The sequence below is a fragment of the Eretmochelys imbricata genome, chromosome 21 (genome assembly GCF_965152235.1).
Source record: "Eretmochelys imbricata isolate rEreImb1 chromosome 21, rEreImb1.hap1, whole genome shotgun sequence".
In the NCBI taxonomy this organism is placed as follows: domain Eukaryota; kingdom Metazoa; phylum Chordata; order Testudines; family Cheloniidae; genus Eretmochelys; species Eretmochelys imbricata.
This window is the reverse complement of record NC_135592.1, coordinates 11,744,866-11,763,085: the sequence shown is the minus strand read 5'-3', so window position 1 is coordinate 11,763,085 and position 18,220 is coordinate 11,744,866. Positions and strand designations below refer to the sequence as shown.

Here is an 18,220-nt window from a genome sequence, read left to right as displayed (position 1 = left end):
TAAGTATACATAGATAACACACTCCTGGGTACTTGTAACTATATGAAACTTACGAGCTACATTATATGTGCTCACGTACAAATATCCAATGTACTTTCTTATCCCGTGTTTTCCTGTGGTTAACGTTAAATAACTTTTTCATAGCAAATACTAGAAGCTACAGTAAGTTTTAAATTATATTAAGGTTATATCCTAAACAGCCAAAGCCAGGAAATTGGGGCTTACACAACTGGCAAGCTCTGCTCAAGAGAAGCCCAGCGCTAGAATAACAAGGTATTTGTGTTAGGATCGAGGTGCTTTGGAGTCGAATGTGTTGTCTGGGCTCAGGACTGGAGTAGCAGAGGCTGCTGCTGGTCATGACTCAGTGCACGAGGAGAGCAGGGGAGAGGGAGATGGGCAGGACTGAAAAATGTGGTTAACATAGCAGGGGGGCCCCACTGCCAGAGCTTTATGTGAACCCAAGATTGGAGTGGTAAGCATCACTACTGGTCAAGGGAATGGTGCATTGGTAGATCTCTGTGGGGAAGCCTGTCAGCTATATACCTAGCTGAAATTGTTGCTCTGAAGGCTTCACTTACTCATCTGCTCCAAATTCACTTATGAAAGCCTGAGAGAAAAACAAGCAATCTGAGGCTTCTATTTTGCTCTAAAGTCAACCACTTTAACATAAGCATTGCAGAGGGCTCGGAACATTGTGATCTTACATAACGTATGTGCTGCAATACGCTGGCACAAATAGGGTGAATCGAGGACAGAGTGGCTGCCTTAACTGTGAATTTCCTGGCTTTTGTGAGCTTACGTCAGTCTCACTGTTATTTTAATGTGTTTTTTAAACTGTAATCTCCTTTTTAAATGCTACTATAAAATAAAGAGGGGGGAGAAATAGGAGTAAAATGGACGCTGTATCTGTCTTTAAAGTAGCTAGACTCTGGTATGGAATGTCATCTGGATTCTAAAGATCTTTTTGAAAGAAAATTCCATCACCCTCTCGCCAAGGAATTGTAAAAAAGCGACCATTTTTGTGGTACAGCACAAACCCCATGAGTGATCTCCCCCTACTGGTGTCTAGGATAAAAAGCTGTGGACTCTTAGAATTATGCATATTTTCTGAACAAAAATAACAATAAAGTGATCAGTCTGTGTTTGCTTGGTGTTTTTTTTGTATTAAAAACACACAATTGCTTGTTAAATGGAAAACTAAAACTGTTTGGGCCACAGACGGGGAAAGAGTGTATCTTTCAATCTTCTAGAAAATGTTTAAATTCAGAGTAAAAATCATGATGGTAGACTTTCTTCTCTCATATATTTCATTTCCTTACTATCAGTGAAATTTAGTAAGATCCATATTTTCCCCACTATATTTTAAAGAAGGGAAAGCGCTGTTAAAGTGAGTGAGTCCTTGTTACAGTGAACTAGCTATCTGAACATTCAGCTTCAAGTTAAACTCCTCATTTCCAGCGTGTTCTGGTGGTGTCTAATTAAAAATGCAAAAACCTAATGTTATTCAACATTGTATCAAAGAACAGAAGCTCTAAGGAAGACTTTGATAAACATTATAAATCCATTGACAACTAAGCACATTCCTTGGTCATCTATTGTCGTAATACAGGGAAATAGCCGGGTCAAAATGCAGATTTGTAAGAACTAGCATTCCTAATATGAACAGAAATGCCTTATTTCATATTTATACAGCATTCAAGACAATGGGGTCCTGATTCTCATTCTGTCTGGGTACTGATTGTCATTCAAATAGAGACACATTTTCAAAAGACATCAGGGTTAGATTTTGAAATGTTTACCACCCACAACTGGAGGACAGATTTTTAAGAGTTCAGCCTATTGGGGTCAAAGGCATGATCGAAAATCTGGCTACCTAATTTGGTGCCTAAGTGAGAGCTGAGCTGTCTTGAAAATCTGACTCTAGTTGTGGGTGCTAACTCCTGCTGAAAACGCATGGCCATAGCGTCTTCATGAAATATTTCTTACCTAGGTGCCTTTTGCAGTGTGTCCAACCCAAACACTGCAGCATTTGTGCTATTGCAAGAAAACCTGAAAGTGAAACTGACTAGAAATACAAGTAACTAGGCTAATTTCCTTGTCCAGGCTGAATGACACAAAAAGGTAAACCAGGTTCAACAGTACTGAAAAAGATAGTTTAAAAAAAAAAAGCTTTATTTTTTTCTAATCTGTGGCGGCTCTCCAGCCCAGATTAGTGTTTTCATTCAACAAGTTTCTTGTTTAAACCAAACAATAGCTACCCTGATTATTACAACACTCCATGGCTGCTCTGAAATAATGCCTTTCTATCATTAACTTTCAGAGAGTCACAAACGATTTATTTCTCTACAGCTCTATTTTTTTAAAGCCAAGGGAAAACATATGTCCAGCTAAGGGTGCTGCTAGTCTAATATTAAACCCACAGTAAGGAGGAAAATTGAGAGTGCAGTTCGTGTTTACCTCCATTCTCCCCCTCTACCGTTGCTGTGTCTCCTCACTGTGTTTATAACATGCCATGGGTGCTGCAATATCCAGACACATGCAAAGAGGTGGGTTGAGGATGGAGTTTTTGCTTTGAAAGGGGGAGGGGGGGTACACTGACAGGGTCCTGTAAGCCTTAAATTGGGCCCCTTATTCACCAACTTTGTGTTGATAAAGGAGAATTTAGTAGGACTCTTCCCCCCCCCCCTTCCTTCCACCCCTGGTCCTGGAGCAGCCATTTCATAGCTGTTGCTGTAACAATGTCCACAGCCCAAACAAGTGGCCCAGATTTTCACAAGAGCTCAGGCCCCCCTGAGTGCTGAACTCCTTTGAAAACCTGGCCATAAGGTGTCACCGTGGGGGAGCTGCTGGGTCCTCAGCCCTTTTGAAAACCAGAAATCTGGGCCAGCGGATCTAGGTAGAGAGTAGTTTACCCAACCACCCACTTCCCCCAAATAATGCAGCAAAATGCAGCAGTGTCTGTGTTTGTATGTAAAAATGGAGGGAAGAGAAAATCAGAGGAATGGAAGCCACGAGCCTGTTGCTTGGTTTTGCTCCAGTGAAAGGAAATTGCTTAAAGGAACAGGGCCACTTCATCTCGCAAACAGAAAATAAATAATTATCTAGGAATCGCAGGTTCTATACCTGCTGCTGAGTCCTCTGCCCCCTTGTGTGGCCTTACCCTCTGCATGATCATGAAACGTGGTAACATGTTTTTCTTTCTGCTGGTGCTGCCTCAAGGACCCAGACAAACCCCAGGCGAAACTGACTATCCAGGGGAAACCATGAAACTGACTATGTACCAAGTGCTGTCATGCTGAAAAAGGGACACAAAATAACTTCTCCAATCTTCCAGCTGCAGTAATTTGAGATGTTACAAGTAATAATGCAGGGCATTAAAAACGCCAGACTTCCAGCACTAGATAGCTTACGCTCAAATAAATTGGTTAGTCTCTAAGGTGCCACAAGTTCTCCTGTTCTTTTTACTCTTGCTACACTGTCAGGGGAGGAAAGTTGTGCTGATCTTCCAGTCTAAATGCCCATTAAGGTCGTATCTTTGCCCTGAACCGTTGTGCTATTCAGTCATAATGGGCTTCAGGCAGGTAAGAGCCCGGAATGTGTGTGCAAAGTGCAGGATCTTCGCTACCTTCTGCCTGTCACTAACACTTTTCTGATTTGATGCCGTGTGCGGCTGGGCTGCTTCAAGTTGTGGGTTGCTTGATTACCGCTGAGTTCCGTACCGTTGCTTTCGTATAGGTTTCATGTTCGTTGGGTTGGGTTTTTCCGTTGTACCACGCAGCACCAGCTTGGGCTGATCTGTGGGTTTGGGACGATGGGTTGCACCGACGGTTTGGGGGTTGCACCGGGGGTTGGGAGTTGCACGGGAGCGGTGGGATTGCATTGACTGTTGCGGGGAAGGCACCGGGTCTGAGGGGTTTGCACTTGCACGGATGGTTTGGGGGAGGGTTGCACCGGGGCTGGGAGGCTGCACTGACAGTTTGGGGGTTGCCCGAGGTCTTGGGGGGGTTGCCCTCAGGATGTGGGGCGTTGCACGGGGGCGGAGCGGTTGCCCTGAAGATTTGGGGGGGTGCACACAGTTTGGGGGCGTTACAGGTAGGCTGCGGGGTGCACCGACGGCGTGGGGCCGTGCAGTGAGGATTTGGGGGCGTTGCACTGAGGATATGTGGGAGCTGCACTGAGTTTGTCCGGCTCCGGCGCTTCCCCGCTCTTGCACAGGGAGCTCGAGGCTGCGGGCTGCTCGCGGCAAAGAGGCTGGGAAGAAGCCGCCTCATTTACATGCGGGAGGAGCGGTAGCCAATGAAGAAGCGCCTCGGGTGCCCCTGACCTAGACGGGCAGGCTCGGCGGCCTACGGGCGCTCTGAGGGGGCGGGGCCGAGCGGGGGCAGGCGGGGGTCTCGGGGCCGGCTCCGGCCCGGCGCTTGGTGTCAGTCCTAGCCCGGCAGCGGCGGGAGCGGGAGGAGGCGGCAGGTACCGGCGCCCCCGGGGTGGCGGGACCGCGGCTTAAAGCGGGGGCGGTCCCCCCGGCACCGTCCGCCTCTGGGGCAGTCCCCCCGCCCCTAGGGGCAGCCCCCTCCCATAGTGAGGGGCAGGGCCCCCCCACCCCCTAGGGGCAGCCCCCTCCCATAGTGAGGGGCAGGGCCCCCCCACCTCCTAGGGGCAGCCCCCTCCCCATAGTGAGGGGCAGGGGCCCCCACCCCCTAGGGGCAGCCCCCTCCCCATAGTGAGGGGCAGGGTCCCCCCCACCCCCTTGGGGCAGCCCCCTCCCATAGTGAGGGGCAGGGTCCCCCCCACCCCCTTGGGGCAGCCCCCTCCCATAGTGAGGGGCAGGGTCCCCCCCACCCCCTTGGGGCAGCCCCCTCCCATAGTGAGGGGCAGGGTCCCCCCCACCCCCTTGGGGCAGCCCCCTCCCATAGTGAGGGGCAGGGCCCTCCCACCTCCTAGGGGCAGCCCCCTCCCATAGTGAGGGGCAGGGCCCCCCCACCTCCTAGGGGCAGCCCCCTCCCATAGTGAGGGGCAGGGTCCCCCCCACCTCCTAGGGGCAGCCCCCTCCCCATAGTGAGGGGCAGCTTCATGGGCAACTTTGGGTCCAGGCTTCCCCCCCACTGCACCCCAAGTTTCTTCCCTCCCCTAGAACAGCCCCCTGCTTCCCCCTTCCTGTCTCCCCCAAACCCTCCTCCTTACCCCTTACACTCGCAGACCGCCCCCTCCCCTCCACCTTGTATGACTTCTGCATGGATGTATGTTGGGAGAAGAATTACATCACCCAAAGGAACATTATGGGGAGTGTGGGTGTTTTTGGGGGGAAGGGGGAGGATGAATTACACCCCCTCCAATAGGGGAAGTTTATAAAATGAGATGGTTTCCATTTTAATATTTCTGCCGAGAGGAAAGTGAGGGGGGATATAATTCCCCTGCCCTCCCTCCCCCCCAATAACCAGTAACATAGAGACCCTGGTCTAGGAGGTCATGAAGAACTGTGGACGGAACTGCTGTACTATTGCATTGTGTATATTTATTGAAAGCGCTGTGTAAGAGCCAGGTGGTAATCGTAACATTGGAGGAAGGTAATTGAGGAGGCATGGAGGAAAGGGGACGAAGGAACTTGGTGGGATGTGGGATCAGGAAGAACCTGGAGAACGGGTGGGTTATTTGTGCTGTGGATAAAGGATCCCTGGTAAGTACCACAGGAGGAGCCTCCTGTGTATGGAAGGTGTGTGAGATTGGAGTATCTGTGTAATTGTCGTGGTCCTTAGCCTTGGGAGGTAGCTCTATCTTATGCTCTGCTCCTAACCAAGGATTTCAAATTGTTTTTTACAAAACACTGTATCTGTATAAATGCAATTATGCAAGGATAGGGAAGGCAGTGTCCGTTGGTTGTGCTAGGTTTTTTTTTTTTGCTTTAGGATCTGCTGGCTGGGGTTACTTTTTTTTGTTGGGGGGAATGGAATGTTAAAAAAAAAAAGTCAGTTTAAACTCTTGTGATGTGCCCTTTGTACTCTTGGAGAGTAGGCAGAATCTGCGGGTGCTGTTGAATTCTGAAAGAGCCAGGTGAAAGGACCGGATTAAATCAAACCTTAAACAGATGATTGAGGGTGAGGGGGAAGTATGTTTCAGTTTTCACAGTACAGTCATATCGGATCTACCCTGTGCGTGCCTCCAGCAAAATCAGAGTAGATGCAGAATCTGTTTTAATCTCACTCTGCACGGAAAAAAAGTGAGTTAAGAGTCTTTGCTTTGAATATTTGGTCTAATTGTGTTACAACTGTGATATTTAAATATCATTTTGATCTGGAAATTTTAAGTTAAATTGACTCTGCATCCACCCTGTTTATTCCAGTCATTTAAAAAGTTATATATAGATTAATCTTCTTTGTCCCATATCTGAGATTTCACCTGTTTTCAGACTGAAATGTCAAACAATTTTAGATCAACTGATTGAGAAGTGGTCTACTTTCACTATAGGCAGCCCTGTATCCTTTGCTGAAATACTGTTTTGTAACTTCCTACAGCAGTGCTCTTCAATGAATCGGAACACGGTCTGCAGCCATGATAATGGTGCACTAGGAGAGGATGTTTTTTAATCCAGTTATGAAAGCACAGTGTTGTCACAAAATGAGGTTCCTGTGTAATGACACTTACCTAAAAATGTCCCATGGATTTTTAAAGTAAGCATAGAGAATATAACTCAGTGCAATTATCATATATAACCCAAAATAAACATGATTGAAGGCTCTTGCCCTTGCTTTTTCTCTCATTCCATAGCCCAAATAGCTCGGGTAAAGTTGCTATTTTCCTGCTGCTAACTGCATATTCAGACGTGCATATCAGTGCCACAAAGGAATATTATTTACCTGAAGAGCTGTAAGAGCCCTTGAAGGGTAAATTCAGAAATAATATGTAATGTCTCCAGATGATTAATTCTGGTTCATATTTCCAGTGCTATATTCAAGGTTCCTTCTTTGATGCACCATTTAATTGATCCTGTCTGTGAGTGAAATTGACCATCTTAAACAAACCCGAGCTTTGCTATGTTCAGTACCACAGTGTAGACAATGCCCTTAAGGTGCCAGTTTGGGGAGTCTCTTTTCATCAGATGAGTGAATTGATTCCATTTAAATATTGCTTCCTCAAATATCAACCTTTTTTTTGGACAGATCATTTAACTCAAAAACTTTCTCTACATGGTGCTGGGAAAGATGCTTATACTTGATTTCAAACACTTAGGTTTGGCACTATCCACGGTGACTGTGTTAGAAATTGGTATTATAAATAGGATTGAAGATACTGTTTACCCCATCCTCATTGATTAATCAAGTTGTATTAGAGAGAGGGTTACCTGGAACCATGTCTGAACACTGCCCCATAAATATAATTGTGGACCAGGAACCAGAGAAATGCTATTTGGCACAGGTTAAAACAAGGCTGGCTCCTTTTGGCAGACTTCATAAAGATGCAGTTGGGTTGGGTCAAAATAAGGTATTCCTAAGTGGAAAATGAATGAGGGCAAAGGATGTTGCTCTCAATCTACAAATTCTGCTTTGAGTCCTGTATGTTCTGGCTTTTAATCTTTTTGAATTCTATTTAGATTCAATTTTAAACACTGTAATATACGTCACAGGCTCTTGAATTACAGCAAGCATTTGAGGGGTATAAAAAACAAGGAGGCAGAAGAAATGATTACTGAGATCCAAAACATAGTATCAAGTAGCGGTGGGATGAAACTGAGAAAAGAACAATTTGTTTGCAGTGCTGTGGGTTTTGTTTTTTTTTTCAGAACAAAGATGTAGTCCCTGCCCTGATGATCTTATGATGTAATATTAGATGCAAAGTCATGAATGAGGGCAACAAATATTTAGGGTGTAGGAGGATGAAGGGGAGTGGAAGGACAAAGTGTTGCAGTAAGATCACACGCTTAATTTAGGCACAAACATGTCTTGGTATTAGAGTTACTTTAAAAAAAATGTTTGGGGCATTTAGGTTAAATAGCAGGAAAAAATACCAAACAGTAGGATCAGTTACTGTGCAGTAATCTTCCAAGGGGTTGAAGCCCCACTGGCTGAATCCAGGAGGTAAATGTGCTTAGTGGTTAGAGCAGGGGACTTGAGAGACAGAGCAGGGTTTTGTGCCTGCCTCTGTCACTACATTTTGTCCCCTAGGGAAGTCACTTCAACTCCTTATCTCTGGTTTTCCCCATCCATAAAACAGGATTAAATACCCATTTGGCTATGCAGTGTTTTGAGAGCCTCTAATAAAATTATCTGTACTTACAAAGTATTTCAAACTGAGTTGGACAAAACACTAAAGGATGATGTACTATAGAGAAAAGCCCTAATTAGGCAGGGAAGGGACAAAATAACACTGTAGGTGTGTTCCATTTCTGACTCTTACTATGGCCTGGGCTACACTTAAAACTTAGGTTGACATAGCTACAGCACTCTGAATGCTTCTGTCGATTTAGCTACTGTTGCTCAGGGAGGTGGAATTCCTACAGTGATGAGAAAAAACCCCTTCCGTTGCTATAGTCCACCTCTATGCTACAGGGTTACAGCCGCATAGCTGCAGCACCATACCTATGCTTATCCTGCATAATCCTTATCCTGAAGAACTTATATCCTAATGTGGACGAGACAGAGACAGATGCAAGGCTATGTGGAGATAGAGATGAGGGAAGGAGAATGAGGAGGGCTAGTTGGTGAAGAGAATGAGGATTCTTGGGGAGGAGGGATTTAGAAAAATAAAGGGTGGGGCTGGCAGATTTTTCTAAGGCCAGTGGAGAGTGTGAGAGCGAGAGTAAAATTGATAGTAAGAAAGATGAGGGAAGCAGCAAGGCAGGAGAACTGGGAGGAATGTAGGAAGGAGGTGTGGGAGGGAAGACATGGAAGTGTAGGAGGAGATTAGATCCAATGTCATTGGGGCTGAGTCTATGAAGGGACTTGAAGTTGAGGAAAACAAGCTTGGATTTGATACGTGTAAGGAAGGGTGGGATTTTAGGAGAAGGGTAATTTAATCAGAGCAATGACCAAGGAAGATGACTTCAGCATGAGCTTTTTGAAGAGGCTAGAAAGGGGAAAGTTACAGTAAATGAGGCAAGAGCTGAAAACCCTTGTCCTCACCTTGCTTATCGGTGAGACTAGTGAGGGAAGAGTGGACTTTTGTGAGACGTTACTGGAATAAGTAACAATTTGAGTGAGAGACTGCATACATAGGAAGAAGAATCACAGATGATCTCAAAGTTGTGAGTATGGGAAAGAGGAAGGATGAAGTTTTCAATGATAAAGAAGGCAGGTGTTGCCCACCCAGAACCCTGAGCAAGTCACACCCCTTGATTGTAGTATAGACATAATGATAAAAAGGGAGAAGAATCCTTTTGAGTTGGCTGGGAGTGGGTTGTTAGTGATGGAAGGAACAGTACCCTCAATGGAGAAGGCCAAAGTCTAAACAACATGCTAGCTCAATCTAAGACAAGTCCACACAACAGAAGGCGAGAGGGACACAGAGGAGAAGGCCAGGGAAGGATGATTTTAAGGAGAGATGTGAAGACAGGGAAGGGCCAGTAAAGTGAGTCTTTCAGGGAAAAGGAGAGTTGTGTGGAAGGGAAGAAGATAGATTTGAGAGGAGACAGGAAGAAACTGCTATAGTCCTAGGACTTTCGCTAAAGGCTTGGGATACTAACTAGTACCTAGTGTATCCATTTGAATTCACGACAGTTCTGTCTGTTAGGCAACTGTGAGACCCCATGTGTTAACATCCTTTGAATTAAGTAATAGCAGTTTTATTTAATATCTATTTATAATACAGTTGTTAGACTATTTAATGTTCTAGCTTACTAAATCGATATTTATATGGGGAGCGTTTCTGAGTTATTTTGAACACCTTTTTAAAAGCTTTTTCATATGTTGTGCGATGTAATAGAGAGTAAAAATATGCTCCCAAGAAAGAACTTTTATCCTAAATTTAAGCTCAAACAGTTAAATAATAAACCCCTGAAAAGATATTAATGGGAGCAGTCACAAATCAAACTGTATCATTCATAAACATCAATATGTTACTACATAACAAAGTGGGCTTTAACGGCAAGGTTGCTTAAGTTTTGTGTGTGAGCCAGGCTAGGAAGGAGCATTTGCCCGGGGGATTAGTTCATGGGTATTCGCTATTAAGACTGAAAGAAATCTTATAGGTGGTCTGGTACTTCCCCCTGTAGTGATGTTTCAGGTCCCTAAAGGGGAATCTCCTTTAATACTTCTGTAAAGTTTCCGAATTTCTCTAAGTGTTGTTGTACACTTAGCTGTATAAAATTAGGGAGAATAAAAAGTTCCGGGGCTGTTGCTGTCTTAATTTATTTAATTGAATAACACTTGGGGTGAGCTTGCCAATGTTGGCTAGAAGTAGTTAGGTGCCCAACTCCTGCTGAAATACTATAAGCCGAGCACCTAACTAATCTACACATCTTTTAATTTATTTATTTATTTTTTAAATCTCACCCTTCATTTTGTGTCTGATATTGGACCTCCTCTCTCCCCCCCCCCCCCCCAAAAAAAAAAAAAGATTAATTGGTTTAAAAAAATGTATTGTGACATGGAAAAGTGTCTATAGCTACCTGGTTCTGTAAATGTTCAGTGCTTTATGGAAATAACAGTCCCTGAAGAATTTACATCTAAAATGTACGGGCTATTTTTGATATATTGAGATTGTGTAAATGTGGTTGTTGTCATGACAAAAACCACATAAACATGTTTTGAAAGCATCCCCAGTAGTTACAGAATTCTATGTATAAAAGCTCTAATCCCCTGCACCGTTGGGCCCTCAGTCAGTGATTGAAATTGTTTTTCAGACACGGTGTCCAAAAAAGTACAGGGACTACTTAAAATTACATTAATCAAGAACAATTTGCGGGCAGTAAGATTATACAATTATTATTAATCCAGAACTACGGACTGTCCCTTATTTAAACGTTCACTTGGTTTTTCCCCAAAAGTATAGCGTTCAGACATTTGATTAGAACACAGATAGTAAACTAATAGCTCCCAGAGGCTCTGACCAGGATTGAGCCATGTTGTGCAAGGTGGTGTAAACTACTGTAGTATTTGTATTTCAACGGTATAGAATAATCAAGTGACGGTGGCCCAGCCTCACAAGTGGGCGGGTTGTGTATTCTTGTTTGAAACCTGTTGCATGAGTGAATTTTATGAAGCACTGGTGCACAGCAACACTGACACAGAGGGAAGCTTTGCAAAAACTACTTTTAAAAACAGTGTGGTCTGTTTTGAAAATAAGGCGTCAAGAGAGTTAGCGAAAAGAAAAGGAGGACTTGTGGCACCTTAGAGACTAACCAATTTATTTGAGCATGAGCTTTCGTGAGCTACAGCTCACTTCATCGGATGCATACCATGGAAACTGCAGTAGACATTATATACACACAGAGACCATGAAACAATACCTCCTTCCGCCCCACTGTCCTGCTGGTAATAGCTTATCTAAAGTGATCATCAAGTTGGGCCATTTCCAGCACAAATCCAGGTTTTCTCACCCTCTGCCCCCCCCCCCCCACAAACTCACTCTCCTGCTGGTGATAGCCCATCCATAGTGACCACTCTCTTCACAATGTGTATGATAATCAAGTTGGGCCATTTCCTGCACAAATCCAGGTTCTCTCACTCCCTCACCCCCCTCCAAAAACCACACACACAAACTCACTCTCCTGCTGGTAATACCCTTCAGGGTTTTGAGCAGCTCTGACCGCCACTTGGGGGAGCTATAATAGCTTTAAACTGCAGATTCCTGCTTTGATTCCATTCAAATAAATGGGAAACAGGAAAAAACTAGCAAGAAAAAAGCTATAACTTATTTTCTCTAGGTTACTGGGACATAGAATAATGGTGGGGGGTTCTATAAAGCCTGAAGCACTGGTTGCACTTGGTCCGGTCAGTCATATGAGTAACAAGGTTTTTTTCTAAACAGCAATTGCAACTGAAATAATTTTTTTGGGCCATTCAGACGTGGGATGATGCAGGCGCTCTGCTTAATTCTCTCGTTAAAAGGCCAAACTGACTGTAGTTTTCACTATAGCCCTCAACTTCACAAAGAGTATTCCTGTCAATGATGAAAAATAGAATACAAGAAGAATAGTTATAAAAACACTTCTCACTCAGCCAAACTACAGCCAGTGTCCCCTCTTCTCTGATACAGTTGATAAGATTTCTGACATGTGGGTTGCCACTCCGATCCCAGTGTAAACGATTATTGCCTTGACTCTGTGAACTAGTTGCTGTTTCAAAAAGAGAGGTTTTTAAGTTTAAAACATGCTCTCCCATCCAACGATGAAATGTGCATGTCCATGAGAACACTCAGGTCCCTGAGCATCGTCTGAGGTATTGAAGACCTCCCATAATGCTGGCAGTATAGAGAACTGAAAATGCCCCTTTTTTCCAATTAGACTCTAAATTTGCAGTATGTTACTTTTCAAAGACATCTGAGAGAGGTTTTGCTGTACACCTGATTGAGTGCATAAATATAAAAATCACCTTGTGTTGTGTGGAGATCAGTGGTGAGATTATCCCCTCTGGACTTCCTACTATGGAGGAAGGAAATTAGTATAAAACCTGCTCTTCTTGACCAAATTTGGTTGAAAATATCATCCCTCCACCTCCTGAGCCAGTGGGAGGGGTGGCTTCTGCAATCTCCATATGAGTGGAGGGGAGGGCTCATTTGGGGAGAACGTCACCTCCCTGCAGAGATCTTTCCACTTCAGATAATGGTAATGCTTTCTCAGCTTGAGAGATAGATAGATATAAAAATGTGCTCTGCTGTCGACCCCTGACTCTTCTAGGAAGATGGAGGGAGGCCCAGCTGAAGGCATGAAGAAGAGTCATCATGAAGGAACCATGCTGCTGGTGGAGAGTCAGTAATGTTGACACAGTGAACATACCATCCTAAAGATGCTACCAGGATCTGTGCAGATAATTCTGTGGCTTTTGGAACATCCATAGCTTATTGGAGCCGAGCTGCACTACCCACCTTTCCCAAGTCCCATGTCTGATTTGGAGAAAACTGAGCTGACACTCATGGCATTTCCGGGCCTTCCCAAAGGAAGCATGACTTGGCTGTGCAACAATCTTGTATTTCAGTATATACAGGAATTATTGTTCGCCCTGGTGCTTAGGATTCAGTATCAACACTAAACCATTTATGTACACAGGGCTTAAAGAAGTCTCAGGTGTACAGCTATTACTTGGGCTGCCCCACCATAATGCCTGGTGGCTCCTGTCAGATTGCTTAACAGTGGTGCTATAGTTTGCTGAGATGGAAAAACATTGGGTTAATTGGTAGTTACTTTTCCTCCTTGTGGTTACACCTGCAGTCTTTCTCGAGCCCTAAGTTCACCATTAAACAGTACAGACTCTTCTGACTTTACAGGGAACTACATTTACTGTGGATCCAGCCTTCCCGTTTATACCAACCTCCGTTGTCTTGTAAACACTTTAAAATATTCAGTTGCGTCTGCATCTCAGCCAGTCACTTACCACATTTCACTTGCAAATTTCCCTCATGATTGTAGGATAAGATTAATTTACGCTCATAAGCCACGTCAACTAGACCACTGATCTCTAGTGTCGTGGCTAGAGCAGAGGCCTGAGGAGTCCGCATAAGTTTTATTGCCAGGTCTGTCACTAACCTTTGTATCACTTAATATCTGTGGGCCTCCATTTGCCCCTCTGGGAAATGGGTAGTATTTGCCTTTCAGTGATCTCTTATGCGTGTAGTTTGTAAGTCACCATGAAATCCTTGGATTAAAGGTGCAGCATATGTGCACAATATTATAGTAGCAGAGTGTAGGATTTCTAATATAACAGGCGTTTCGGGAGCTAGGATTCCCTAAATTACAGATCAAACCACTTGGGAGGCCCACGATTCTGCAAATACTAAAGCGGATACTTAACCTCAGTGCCTAAAGTTAAGCACATGTGTAAGTCTTTGCAGATTGGGGTTTAGTGATCATTAGCTTTCTTCTAGTCTCCCTTTATATCCCCGGGCTAAACTCTTTCCTATCCTTGTGCTCGCCTTACCCTATGGAATCTGTAGAGTGTATTCTCTGGGACTGGCTGTGGCCTGTCAAGCAGCAACAGAGTTCCTCCAGATGGAGTCTTGCTATTTTCTCTCTTCTTTTTAAACTGAAACACTGGGTTTTCAAAACTCGTCCTCCTTTTTAAAGCAGCCCTGAAGAGATTCCTTATCATTGTGGATTTCTCATTTTAAGAGCTGCTGCTCTGTGCTAATGCTGATTAAATTCATGACCATACTAAAATACTCATCCCAGATGGCCTGTGCTCATTTTCACTCTAATTCTCTGCTGAGCTGCTTGCTTTGACTCCTGAGATTTCTGCTGGCTTTCCATGTCCTTGCCCTTTCCCAGGTAGAGTGAGTTTGAGGTTGGTAAATTGGTTAACAAATCCCAACCTGTGGTTGTTACACATGGAAACCCCCACAGCCAGAATAGTTGCCACCCAAGCAAATGTATCCTTTCATAACGTCTATTTTATAATTGTATATCTAAACATATGCAAAGTATGTTAGATGTTTTCCTGGAATGTGTGTATTAAAAGAATGTCCAGGTGGTCATCATTTCACATATTTTGGTTCTTACTGTTTATACAGTAACTTCTTGGCCATCTGATACAGAATAGAGTCCTTATTCCCCACTTAGCAGCACTCTGGCTTGCTGTAGTGTAGTTCCTGAATGCTAGATGGCTGGTACTGAGCAATTCTTTTTAAAGTACCTTTTTATTTTTAATTTAAAGCTAACTGGAAACACTTGTTCCGGAGGAAAAACTAAATGGATATGGAATTTGCAAACAAAAGGTAATAAAGTTGGGGGCGTATAATAAATAAATATGAAATCTCCTCACACCAAGTGGCTTTTCACTAGTGCTCAGTGTTGGCCTAATTGGTCTCATTGGGAATCTTTATCCTGGATTTCAGCAGGAGCGGTGTTAGGTCAACGCTGAGTGCTTCTGAAAATCTCACCCAGGTTAGGCACTGGAGATACGCATTGTTCCTCTGGTGAATTAGGTTTAGCTTTCTTTCCAGCGTCCAGAAACATGCATGTGTGCTCGTGTTCCTCTGGCTGTGCTCCGTTTGAGGCTGTGTTTTGATTATGGACATTGAAATTAAAATAATCTAGAGCTATTCTTAAGAAAAAGTGACCAAGGAAGACAAACCAGAATAGATGGTAAAAAGAGATTGCAGTAACAGAATAGCAAGCAGAGGGTAGTCAGATATTTTAAATATTTTCACACCTTTTTAAAGATGACCTTCTGTAACCTGATTGGGCTGCCTGTTATAATGTTATTATTCGTAACTTGTGAAAACCTTTGAAATCACACTCCCTATTATTATGTATTTATATTTAGGTAGTGTTTGCTAAGCATGATGCCATAATGTAATGCTGTGTTCATAATTACCCCCACAGTTGCCAATGGCAGGAATAACAGGTGTGGTGTCCGTGTTTATATATTTTATGTGAGCATCCTCACCAGGCTCTCACCCACTCAGGAAGCAAGAAACTGAAAACCAGAGGTTCAGGAAATAGCATATTGTATTGCATGTGTGTGGGTGCTCTTAAATTCTGTCTTCTGTAACCTTTCCATGCTGATAGAAATTCAAAATGGGAATCAGGAAGTTTCACAGGTGATTTTAAATTCCATCTCATTGGTGGAAGCTGTAAAATTCTCTCTTTTTTTGGAGGAAAGATTGACCATGGATGTTTCTGGAGTTTTGTCTTGTGTAATATAAATCTCTCCCTTAAAGAACTGACATTATGAAATAACATTAAGAATCTGGCATTAGATTTAGTTTTTAAAATTAAAGGTGACCTTCCTTCCTTGAGCCAAGATGTTATGTCTCGGCTGGGTATGAGCATGCTGAATGTTATGTAAGAATATGCCTGTTAATTGGGATCCTTGTAACGTGAATACAATGGGTTGAGTCACAAGGAACTTTGCCCATGCTAGTCCTTTATTTTTAAACAATTTGGAAAAATTTAAAATCAAGGATCCACTTGAAGACAGAATTTGTTTGTGCATTTTTTGTTATTGGCACGAGTGGCTTTCTAAACAACAGCTGAATAAGTAGGCAAATTATTCTTTTAGGCTTGTACTGTACTTTGAACTACACATCCATATAACTCCTATACCTCTTTAAAATGTGACTGCTGTTGGTGTGATTAGGTAAGGTTAGTACTGTCTTTAGTCCATCCTTCTTAGGGATGCAGGCAGACCCCACCAGTTCTGCTGTCTGTTGGCAATAGTATGGTGGGTACTCTTAGAGCAGCAGGATATTGGGCTATACTGTTCGCTTTCTCCTATTGCTTAAATGTGAGGGTGGCTTTTTATTCAACATATTTTTAAAAACTGGTTCTGACTTGGATTCTAACTAAAACCACTAGAAAGTTACAAGGATATTAGGTGGGCAGAATGATTAGCATCTGTGGCTAGGACACATGCTCTCATATTAGCTGCACAACATGTACTGTGCTTCCGCACGCTCTCTTTATTCTTAAACTGCTTTCAGCACTGCTTGGTAGGTAGCTCTTCTGTTGCACTGAGTTCTCTTCAGAATTTGTACTTCCTGCCAATTTGGGAACAGACAGGGTTGGCAATAGTAGATAGTTAAGTACAGTTGTCAGGTACCGTAAGCTAAGATTACATTTGCCTCTTGCCACATAGTCTTGTAGTCTGAAAGCGGATCACCAGGACCAGGGAAATTCCAGTGCTAGTGCATGGGTCCTCAGTGAAGTCTTCGCAGCTGTGCTGAAATAGTTTTGTATGCTGTAATTAGTCCCACAATATGGTGTGCTGTGCAGGATGGAAAACACTGCCAGGGAAGTGGGTATTTCTCAATGGAGTGCAGCATGTATTTAAGGTCTTCCCCGACCCCGCAGTCCTGGCTAATGTTGGACTTCCAATTATCCTTGCTTCTTGGGAAAACTGTAAAGCACAATAGGAACATAAGATTTGCCACACTAGGTTTATAAGATGATTGATACTTTTGCTTCTGGCAGTACACTGTGCTTGGTACTTAGGAGGAAGGCAAATCCATAATGCGCTTATTCAATTATTATTGTACATGGGAGGATGGGAATCCCTTTCTGTCTTCTATTTTCTTATGATAGTGGTACTGTTTAGTTAACCCTGGCACAATGCTCCTTTTAGTGTTCCCTAATTAGTTTAATTGTTCTTGGATTAGAAATGAAACCATGAATGTAACTATGCCAAAATGCCAATGGTCGCCTATAGATGGTGCTGTAATTACAAGTTCAGATAAGGTTGCAGGCAACTTGGTGGCTGAGACCTCTAAATATAAATGAAAGGGAGCTTTGATTGAAGAGCTGCTCTTATGCACCATGAGCATTGTTGGGATTCCTTTGGCTGTTATACACTCTTTTTTATAAGATGCCCATCCACTGTAGTATGTGAGTGCATTGTATGTAATCTAAACAATTGGATACGTTTCCCCAATAGGAGGCTCTGTGTCCTGTGTATCTTAAAAGCTAACAACCTAAATTAAGAAAACATCAGCCAGGAGACTAATTGCTAGAAGAGAGAGATCCCAATACCTGTTGGCTGCTTTAAAAATGAGCATTTAAAAATGCTTTTTACCATTTGTGCATATCTTTAGTAGGCACCTGAAAAACCAACAAGTTATAGGGTTGAAAGATTCCGGGTCACCCAGGTGTTTGATTCTCTGATGGTAGCTGTAACTTCCCAGGCGAGGTAGTGAGCCTTCACTGCTCCCCTTACTGGGAAGGAATAAACTGGAGATTGCACAGGGGCCCCTGAAAAATGCATGTAGTCCTGGTTTCTGTGATTCCCCTTGAGAAACAGCCAGCCTTAACTATGAGCTAACTGATGATAATCTAGAAGTGCATTGGGTTCATTTTAGCCCAGTGACTCATAATTCACATTGTGCATTCGGTTCAACAATGTACATTGCAACTTTCATTAAAAAGGAGCTGTTTTGATTGTTATGACTTTGTGTGGTATATTTGCTGGCTTCTTGCATAACGCCCGCACTAGAAGATAAGTATACTGTCACAAATGTGATTAAACTGGTGTTAATTTGCAATGCATAGCTTTCCCTCTGTTCTTAGAAGCTTTCCCCCCGTTCTTAGAAGAAAACACATGAATGTTAGTCCAAAAGCTATTCTGAAAATTGCTGTACAAAG

The 18,220-nt window shown here is 43.4% G+C and overlaps 1 protein-coding gene across 2 annotated transcripts in view; it reads left to right on the top strand.

Annotated features, from left to right (window-relative positions):
• Nucleotides 1-4,420: 4,420 nt before the first annotated feature.
• The window catches only part of FKBP5 (FKBP prolyl isomerase 5), a 53,062-nt gene continuing 39,262 nt past the window's right edge, over nt 4,421-18,220 (top strand). Inside the window, exon 1 of one of the 2 annotated variants that reach the window (XM_077839390.1) lies at nt 4,421-4,467. The gene's annotated coding sequence lies outside the window, so the exon portion shown is untranslated. The remainder of the gene's footprint in view (nt 4,468-18,220) is intronic. The other variant, XM_077839391.1, reaches the window with a different exon arrangement.